General features: G+C 28.6%; 1 long non-coding RNA gene across 4 annotated transcripts in view; it reads left to right on the plus strand.

The window, feature by feature from the left end:
- Positions 1-9600, plus strand: part of LOC117178013 — an 88569-nt gene continuing 78969 nt past the window's right edge. For all 4 annotated transcript variants that reach the window (XR_004467787.1, XR_004467782.1, XR_004467785.1 and 1 more), the window contains exon 1: positions 1-121. This is a non-coding gene — a long non-coding RNA (uncharacterized LOC117178013). The remainder of the gene's footprint in view (positions 122-9600) is intronic.

The raw sequence follows: 9600 nt of genomic DNA on the forward strand, positions 1-9600 counted from the left end.
CTGGCGGCGGTTGGTTAGTACGTTATTATGTTCCTGTTGGTTTTAATTCAAATTGTGGATCAATTCGCGTGAAACAATTTACTGAAATTAAATCTGGACACATTTATACCAATATTTTATCGTAAGTCTTTAATATTATCTTTCAAAATAATCTGCTTCTAAATGCAAGTTTCAAGTTGCCAAAATAAACGTCCCTAGAACGAAACGTAACCTCACTTTCAGTAAGTTGGAAGCATGATTCATATGAAAGCGTCGTTATGCTGCTCAGTTTATTACTTTCGTACCTATATTTTATAACCGTGGCCACTAGTACCGAAATTTCGTTACTTTATTTTGCAGATTTTACAGTAAGGTGTCCAAAAATCACGAAGTTTGAGAAATACAATGCTTTCGACAACCAATTATACTGACGCATAGTAATTTTTTCTTGGTTGTCAAATCAACAAAGAATTATTGTTATTGTTTTCTTTTACTTTCGTGCTTACAAAAGACTCGTTTCGAATTTATTAGTACCATATCTATTGTTTGCGTTTTTCTTCAGTCTTTTTTATTTATCGCTAAATAAGAATGTAAATGATTTATATGGTACAAATAAATTCATATCGAAAATAATATCTACGATTCTAGTTATATACTCATCTGATTAATTGTGAAAATAAATAAATTATTTTAAAAATGTATCTGTACTTTAAGTAGCAAAAACTGAACAATAATTGATTTGACAAAACGATATGTGCTTGGAGTTCTGAACTTTAAAATTAACGATTTTTTTTTGCTGATAAATTTGTGAACCAAGAATAGTGCTAAAACGTTTGTTCATTTATATTGTAAATAATTTATTATTGAAATTTAAGAATTTCCAGATTGTAACTATTTCAATTAGAGAGTCCTTAGTCTTTAAAAAAATGTGAACGTCCGATTGAAACTTTATAAACTATTTTCAACTTCAAAATAACTTCATAATAATATTTTCGTAATTTAAGACTTTGAGGGAATTTAAAATATTGTTTTATATTAAAATATTAATTTTTTAACCCGTTCAATTTAACATTTTTTAATTAATTGAAAGAATTATTTAATATTTAGCAAAATTTCACTGTTCGTTTGAGACGAGTAAATTGAAACCAAATATTTAAAAGTAAACAATTTGAAACATAATTATTTGACATAAAAAGCCTGCAATCGATGAAATCCCGAACAGCTTTTAAACTTTGAACCTTAAAATCTGAATTGTATTTGAAGAGTGTTTAATTTATAAGTGAAATTGTTGAATTTCGATATATAAATAATAATTTAACAGTCTAATTTAAAACAAAATGTGGATTTTTGCATATTCCAAACAAAAAATTTAGAAGCTTAAAAATCGCAGGAAAAATTTGATAAATATCTTTTTTTTATAAAATTTTTTTGAAATATTCTCTTAAAATAATTTTAAAAAATTAAAAATCATTTTCACTTTTCGTAGGAATCGTAAGAAAAAGTTGTAAGATTTTGTTTTAACTTAGACTGTCGCTATTTGCACAAAAATTTCGGTACTAATAGCCGAATTTTGTCGGTATTTACACTAGTTTGAAATTAATTTAAATCATTTAAAGTTTTAAATTAATTTTGAATCTTTTCCGAACTTCTAAAAAGCTCTTAAAATTAAATAACAAGTATTCAATTTTCATTTATACATCAAAATTTGAAGGAAATGTTTTAAAATTCGCAGGGTTTTCTAAAAACTTTGGGAAAAATGCAATTCACTATTTAAACTAAAAATAATGTACCGTCTAATTTAAAAAATATGCAGTTACAGCAATTTTAATTTTTCGAGCTTAATATTCTTTAAAATAATATAATTTTGAAAATGTTAAGGTTCATTTGAACTCTCAGGGTGATTTTTTTAACTTGAAACTTTTTATTCATAACATTTTTTCATAAAGGGTCTATTTTTCGAGATATTTGAAAGTTTCAAGTTAAAAAAGTAGGCAATCCATGAAAAAATGTTAGGAATCAAAAGTTTCAAGTAAAAAAATCACCCTGTATAATTTATCAAAGTTACAAATTATAGATTTGGTAGTATATCTGCATTTCATTTTTTATTGTCAAATTCTTGAGTATTCGAATACAAAATTCTTGAATTAAAAAATTTTTAACTTTAATTTTGAAAGTTCAAAACTCAAGAGTTTCACTTGAAGTGCTTTAATCAATAGTTTCTTTTTTATTAATTAAAATGAAAAAAACTAGCTTTAGAATTTTAATTTTATTGACAGTGAAAAATTTTGGCGAACTAGGAAATGACCGGGAATTTTTTTCTTCGATTAAAACGGCCATCCTGTACAACTTTACTGTTTCCAGTTTTCAAAGTAAATTTTTCTGTGGCTGAAATCGTTAAGAACATAATGTTTAAAGAAAACATTTTTCAAAATTCGAAACTAGAGTTGTAGGGAATGTTTTACCTGGAAAATAGCGTTCATTTATTAAAATTCAAGAATTTAAAAAAAATGACATAGATTTCTGAAACATGGCAGAAAATATAATTTCAACTCTGGAAATCATACAAAACTTTTTTTTCAGATATCTTATTTTCGGCATGACACTTCCTTAAAACTTACAAGAATATAAAAGCTTTCAAAATTCAACAATTTTAATGTTAGATTGTAGAAATTTTAAAGATTTTAGAGTCAATCTGGCTTCAAATTAAATAATAAAAGTTACAAATTAAAAAAAGCCTTCCCTAATTATTTTAATAATGCAATTTTTAGCATGTTATGCTTCAATTAATTCATTCATACTATCATTTTTACATATAGTGCATATTAATTATCTAGCGCACTCAAATATTTATATAAAATAAACTCACTTCGGTTTTTTTGCATGCCGATAAGTGGTTAAGGTGCCAAGAATTGGTGGTTTTGTCCTATTCAAGGAAAGTTTAATATCTTCATTCCTAAAAAAATTAATTAATGGTGTTTTATGTAGGAAAAACTGGAATGAAAATACCAGATGGTACAAATACGTATTGGGAGTTTTCTAAAAGCCTCTCTGCTCTTTAAAATAATTGATTAAACGAATAACTAATGACAGACACCTTTTCTACAAATAATAAGTTATATAATATTTATATGGTAACAAAAGAAAGTTAATATCTAATTTATTTTTATTCTGCATTTTCTCTTTCTCACCCTAATCCTTATCACACTTATCTCGATTGACCATGTGGGCGTACTTATAAAAGAATGGTGTGTTTTTTTATTGAGTTGTGGATCTGAGGCTATCATTTAATACAGTTTTTCTCCCTATTTTTCTGAAAAAATCAGCCTTCATAATATACAGGGTGATTTGTTTAACTTGAAACTTTTGATTCATAACGTTAAAGAGATCATAAAAAAGTACTTGGTATTTCTGGTATGTCACATAAATTCAGAAAAAGTCAGGTGTTTTGTAAAAATAGAAGTAATTGTTTTGTTTTGTGTGACACTAAGACCCTGACATAACAAATTTGACATTAAAGACATAATATGGTCGTAATAGCCACAAGCCAGCTGGTAGCATAAATTCTTCTAGGCAAATCTTGATAAAAAGAAACATTCATATTGCCATGGATTTTATTGTTTGCTTTTGTAAGCAAATACAATTCACAATCCAGAGAGAGAGAGAGAGAGAAACATTCAATAATGCAAGATAATGGGTACATAATTATTAATTTCCAAAGCCCCACACGTTACTCTAACGGATATCATTAACCCATTACTAAAAACGTGCTGAGAGTATACGATTGCATTCGCCATATATGCATCCAGTGTCCCTTCGTGAATAGACATCATTGTAGCCATTTGTAACAAAACCGAATTACCGTCGACGTTTATTTGCTGTTAACTGAAATCCGAAATGTCAGAAATTTCTCTTAGTCTTCCGTTAAAAGCCCTAATGCTTATACAAGTTTTTCGAAAGTATGGAATCCAAATCTTGATAATGAAGTCCGTTGTGTTACATAATTTTTATACTATTTAATTGCTGAAATTCTTCATTTATAAACATTTTTGTACGTCCGTATGAAAAGGGTAAATATTTTCGTTATATTGTTACATATATGGGCATATGGCTGGATAAATTCTCCACATTTTAAGCGCAAGACAATTTTCATAAACGCTCGAGTTATATTTGTTCTTCGAACATAAAATATACCACAAAAAAAAAGTAAAAAATGATAGCAAAATCAATATAATTTTGACTTTCAATAAAAAGGATACCGAAGTCAAGGGCATTAGTCCAGGCGAATTAAATTATTTTGAGGGGAAAAAAAAGATAATTGTTAACAGCACTGGAACAATTGGAAATGGTAAAGTGGTCCATAATAAACGTAAAAAAGACAAATTCCTGAGCAGGGGTATGGCGGGGTTGACTGGAGGGGAAGGCTGAAGGGGAAAATGGTATTATTGTGATTGTCGGCGAAAGTTGACGCCAGAGAGAAAAGTGTTTCATAGAAAACATATAGATTATAAAAAAATATACAACTTTTGTATGAGTGACTTTTTCTCATAACCTCAAAATGTTTGAGAAAAATGAGGAAAACCATGTGTTCTTTTTTTTTTCGTTTTTTATTTTTCATTTCCGCAAAAATAATTTTATTTTGACGAAACTCAATGAAAGTATACCTTTTTATGTCTTCTACATTCACACACTTCTTTACATGGAATAATCAATTAGTTTCCAAGATAATCATTTTGACTTGTACTTTCTGATGAAATGAAAAAAATATATAGTCTCTATTGGAGAACATGCTCAAAAATGGAAAAAACTCGAAAAGTGACTTTTGCAACAATCAATTTTTCACTAAATCTTGATAACTTCTTTAAATTGTAAAATATCTTTAAAAACTGATAACTTTATTCAATTTGACGGAAAAAAATATGAAAAAAACTGTATTTTATTACATATTTGACCAGAAGTTTCATTTTTGAAGGCCAACGCTATCAACATTGAAGTCGAATAATGAATCTTCAGATTAATAAGGAAAAATACGAATTAAATTGTTCTGCCTTAAAATCAATTGGTTTTTAAATTTTTGTTAAATTTATAGATCGATAAGCCATTTTCAATTAAACTATTCAGAATTTAAGATTTTGTTCAAAAAAATATACAATAATACGCTAGTCTGGGTCTTTTTGGCAATGTTTCAAATTGATCTTCATGGTACGAATTTTCAATATACTGTGTTTCTTCCTGATCTTCAAACATTTCTTCGATCTCGCTAAATTCCTCGGATAACTGAATTTCCGGGTTCAAGCAAAGACCTGGCTGCTCGATTTCACGTGAAATGGCTTCGTATTCATCGAAATCTTCCGAAATTTTGTCAAAGTTCGAACAATTGTCCGAACCATGACATTCTGTACATTTTGTACATGCTTATACATCAATAAATTTAACAAGAATTTAAAAACCAATTGATTTTAAGGCAAATTATCAACATTTAGTGAAAAATTGATTGTTGAAAAAGTCGCTTGAAAAATGAAAAAAAAAAGAACAAAAAAGAAAACACGGCTTTTCTCATTTTTCTTAACAATTTTAAGATTATGTGAAAAAGTCACTAATACAAAAGTTGTAGATATACTTATAATCTATATGTTTTCTATGAAAAACTTTTCTCTCTGACGTCAACTTTCGCCGCAAATCACAATAATACCATTTTATCCCCTTTACCCTCCCCCATCGACCCCGCCACACCCCTGCTCACGCATTTTTCTTTTTTAAGTTTATTATGAATCAATTTACCATTTCCAATTGTTCAAGTGCTGTTAACCATTTTCTTTTTTTCCAAAGTGTAATTTGACTGGACTAGATTTTGATCGGTCGGAATGAATTATCGATTTTTGAGATCCTAATAATCTGATTCTGGATTATTTATAAGTCACTTCAAGATTGCCGAGGTGTATAGAGTACTTTAGTTCATATGTGAGGTTTTTATGATTTCTGACCGTGCAGTATACTTAAATAGTTAAAAAAATGAACTAAATGTGACAGAATATATCACCTATTAAGTACAGTTGTCACTTGAATCGACAGATCATTATCATCTCGAGAGTCAAATGATGTTTGGAGCAAAATGCTCTGCAACAAAAATGATCCTTTTTTTACTAAGTTCAGTTGCTTTCGGGACATTCACACTCGAACCATGAAATAATATTTTTGTCAGGGTCTTTATAGTCCGGTCCACAAGAAAAGGTACGCGTTTTCTCGGGAAGTTTTGAAGAAAACCTCATTCTTCTTTTTTGACACACCACTGCGTAGAAAAACACTAGGGCGGATTCACCTAATAAACCGTCCAATCGCCATCGAATAATGACTTGGCTTCTTCTGGGCATGCTCTCTACTAGCTTTTCGGCATATTCCGAAGATAGATAGCTCCATACCTCCTGAATTCGCCGAGAGAGCTCACAGTAAAAAAAAAATGGTTCAAAATAATACCGAAATCAAAATCATTTTGATGTGTAACAAAAATGATACCGAATTAAAGAGCATTTTTATCGGCCGGAGTGAATGGTCGACTTTGGAGATCATAATGATCTGATTCGTGATCAAGTTTGAAGTCAAACTAAGATGGCTGACGTTCTTAGAGTACTTTAGCTCACATGCAAACTGTTTATGGTTTTTATGGTTTCTGTCTAACAAAGAAAAGTGTCTATTTTAGGAAAGCTACATTCATTTTAAGCAAACTGTTACAGAAGACCATGTTCGTTTTATGGGAGCTTATGCTCAAAAGGACGCTTTTTCCGAAAAAAGTACATTGGACGAATCCCGATCAATATTTTCCGTAGTCCATGCCAAGCGTTTTTTCATGTGAACCTCCGAGATCAGGGGTTATAGTCCAGACGCCATGTCCAATCCTGTCGGATCTTATATGTCGCCAAAATATTTTGAGTGATTCGTATGCAGAATGATCTCCTGATTCCGAATCGGTGTGGTACGTCATCGGCAGATTGCGCGTTCTCGAGATATTCGCAATTAATCAATTTTGTAATTACTCCTGATTAATGATTTTCCATTAAATTTATTTCCATTTTTTGTGCACTTTATTAGCTCATTACAGGACGAATAAAAAACGTTCCAACATATTTGTCCTCCGATGAATATTTATTGCACAATAGCAACTAATAGGCGAAAAAGTTGGAAAAAAATTCGATCTGCCATATCTTCAAAAATATGATCTAAAAGAGAAATATTTTTTTAATTTATGAAAATAACAGCTAAAATATACACTTTATATAATACAAATTATTTCTCTAAAGTTAATACTTTCCTGGAAAAATTCAGTTTTATTGGGTGAAATTCTGCGGTGTGATAATAAATAGTAATTTTTAGTAAATTAAATTCATGTTAGAGACAATATTTTTGCTCAAATATTTTGTTGCTGTTCCCAGACACAAAGTTCCTGTGAAATTATAGTGAAATTGTTTAAATTTAAGCAACGACGCATGAGTAATCAATTACGGGGTTTCAAATACTAACAACTTTTCTACAAAAAGTTATAGTTATTAGTACCACTAAAACAATGATGTGAAGAAAAAATTGTTTGTACAAAAATTGTAACCTGTAGAACAATTTAAATTCCAATTATTTATCTACAGTTCTATATGCAGTGGGAACTTGGCACGAAGCTTAAACAATCTTAAATATTATTTAAAACTCAGTCATAGAATTTAAATTTCTTAATTTTTATTTATTTAATAGTTATCAACTTTCCTTTTTTGGGAGAGTTTGACAATGGGGCTATAAGTGATGCCGTAAACTGGGAATCTTGCTAACGACCGGCCAGGTCAAAAACCATTGGCGTCGAATCGTCGTAGATACCGAGCAAGGGTTGGGGGCCCACTCAGCCACAATATTATGCACTGAATTATTCTTCCAGGAAAACTGATTTAATTTTGAAAAGAAGTTGTGTTTGGTTAAAGTAAAAAAATGATGCAGACTCATTTATAAGATTAATATTATGAAATAGTTTTTTCATGTACTTTATTATTGTATATGCAGTTAGATATCGTGTCAGTATGTATAGTAATATCTTTAAATTATTTATCCTCTAATATATTTATGGTATCGTCGATGTGGCCATTTTAATCGAAAAAGAAAAACCTCGGAAATTTTCCAGTTTTTTCCTAGTTCGCAAAAATTTTTCATGGTCAATAAAATAAACAAATTTCATCTCCAAAGCTAAAAAAATCCATTTGAAGTAATAAAAAATATATTACAAATTAAAGCACTCAAAGTGGAACTCTTGCTTTTTTTTGTTTTTAAATAAAAAAATGTTATACTCAAATACTCCATAATTTGCACGTATAAAATGTAAGTTAGGTACTAACACTTTTCAATTAAACAATTTAAAATAAACTGCAGATATACTGCAAAATTTAGAATTTTTATCTTTTATCAACTATACAGTTCAAAGATTCAAATTCAGTTCCAAAAATATAAATCAGCGTTATCATTTTCACTGTTTTAAGTTGAACATTCAATCAATGAACGTTCAGATTTTCAAAATTAGATTTTTTAAAGAAAGTTTAAGCTAGAAACATTAAAAATTCAAAAATTAACATTATTTAACTCAACACTTCTAAAATTAGAAGTTAAATTATTTTAAAGACTTTAAAACATCCTTGAAAACCTTCAACATTTTGTTTCAAAATCCTGAGAAATCTAGAATTTAATTTAAACTTTTTCAAATTTCAAATAATTTTTTCAAAACTTTATAAATATTTTTCAAAACTAATGACTTTTTTCATACCATTTTTAGAAAACCCCGCTTATTATTTATAGGAAAAACTTGAGTCACTTTAAGTTTCTAAAAAGTTTCAAAATTAATGTAAAATTTAAAATGATTTTAAATAATTTAAACGAGTTGTATGTTCTGACGACATTCGCCTATTCGTATAGAAATTTTCGAGCCATTATTGCAGCCTCATTTAAAACAAAATGTAGATTTTTGCAAATTTCAAATACAAATTTTAGAAGCTTTTAAAGAATTCAAAAAAGGCTTCAAAATAAAAAATGAAATATATTTTTCGAACATTCCAAGGAAAATGTAAAATGATTTCTTATGTTAAAAAATTATTTTAAGAAAATATTTTCAAAGATTTCCACAATTTTCAAAACAGAATTTGGAATATTTTAAAGGTATTTTTTTAAGTTACCAAAATTTTTTCAACATGACAAGGAAAATTTGATTCATTTAAAAATATATTTTTTAATTGTTCTTACAATTCAATGTAAATTTTATAAATGTAAAAAAAAGTCCTTCGAATATTCCACATTCTTTTTTACAATTTTGGAAATTTTTGAAAATCTTTTTAAATATTCTCTTAAAAGAATGAGAAAAAAATGAATAATTTTTTATTTTCCGAAGAATCTTAAGAAAATGTTTTTATCCTTTTGAAGCCTTTCATAATTCTTAAAAAGCTTCTAAATTTTTAATTTGAAATCTACAAAAATATACCGTAATCTCGGCAGAAATAGCCGAATTATGTACGAGGGTAGTTCAATAAGTCCTTAGAATGACCAACAAATGGCGCGCGAATCGCTCCAAATCATCTGTTTTCAGTCAGCACCACTCCCGACTAGATA

Source organism: Belonocnema kinseyi, chromosome 8 (genome assembly GCF_010883055.1).
Source record: "Belonocnema kinseyi isolate 2016_QV_RU_SX_M_011 chromosome 8, B_treatae_v1, whole genome shotgun sequence".
NCBI classification, from domain to species: Eukaryota; Metazoa; Arthropoda; class Insecta; order Hymenoptera; family Cynipidae; genus Belonocnema; species Belonocnema kinseyi.